Raw genomic sequence first — 1,178 nt, 5'->3', positions numbered from 1 at the left:
CTGTACAGAAAGCTGTGATTTAGAGTCTACATCTACAGAAGACTTCCACCTGCAGCAGCAGGTGAGACAGGTCCCACCTTGGCCTCACACTGCCTGAGCTCACCTGCTGGCGAAGCCCTGCAGGGTCTCCAACCAGAGTCCTCCATCCTGGCTGTCTGGGTGAGGATCAGCATGGCCTGATGCAGGACGAACGGCCTCACTGCAGGTGACAGCAGGACCCTTTTGGGAACCCCGTAGCACTGCCAGGAAGAAGGTAAGACATGGAGATGTGCCTGACCACAGCAGGTTGGTGGGTCTTTACTGAAGGGATCGGTGATTCGATTTTCTCCTCAGGTTTTCTTCCTAGGCTGACCCCAATCCATAGCCAAGAGCAGGACTGAGTCCTGCACAGATACTTCTTTACACCCTGGTGAAACTCTGAGAAGACCCATGTACCAATAGCAGCCCCATGCAACAACGTACAGTGTTACGCTAAGTACATTTTTTTTAATGTGCTGATTTTTTGGCAACTTGACAGCAAAGTTAATCAGACCTTTCATTTCTCTAACCAGCTTTAAAGGATTTGTAATATTATATGCAGTTATTAGAGAGCAGAAGGAAATTGTTTGTCTGATTATAAATCCGTTCTATATCGTGCGTTAAAAAGAGCACAATCACATAATGCAGTCAACAGCAGGATATTTTACAGCAGTTTCAGGGAGGTGGGAGTGGAAATCCACTGTCCCGTCCTACCAAATGACATAAGCCTTCTCTGATCTCAGAAGCCACCTCCTGAATATTAAAGAGCCGGGACATAATGGCTTTTAAAGAATATAGTTTCCAATTAGGTCATTGGTTTTGGACACAGGGTGTACTAAATTAGTAACATTTGGTGGTAAATTTCTTTGAAGTTCTCATTAATCTTGGTCTCGAATTTGAACTTTTCTTGGCCATGTTCCTTATAGAATTTGGATCCCAGTTATGTCAAAACAACTGATTAGCCCCACAGTTTGAAGGCAGGGGGGATTAGGTAGGGCGGGTGTTAGATTTCATGAAAGGCCTATTTGCCTTGTCGTTTAGCATGACCAAACCGGAGGGCAGCCAGCAGGGGAGACACGCTGGAAGAATTCCAGCCTTCCAGGCTCATTAGAGATCTCCACAGCAAATGGTAGCGTTGCATCTGTGATAACAGCCACTGT

The sequence above is a fragment of the Buceros rhinoceros genome, unplaced genomic scaffold (genome assembly GCF_000710305.1).
Source record: "Buceros rhinoceros silvestris isolate BGI_N320 unplaced genomic scaffold, ASM71030v1 scaffold16995, whole genome shotgun sequence".
Lineage (NCBI taxonomy): Eukaryota > Metazoa > Chordata > Aves > Bucerotiformes > Bucerotidae > Buceros > Buceros rhinoceros.
This window is presented reverse-complemented; position numbering follows the sequence as displayed.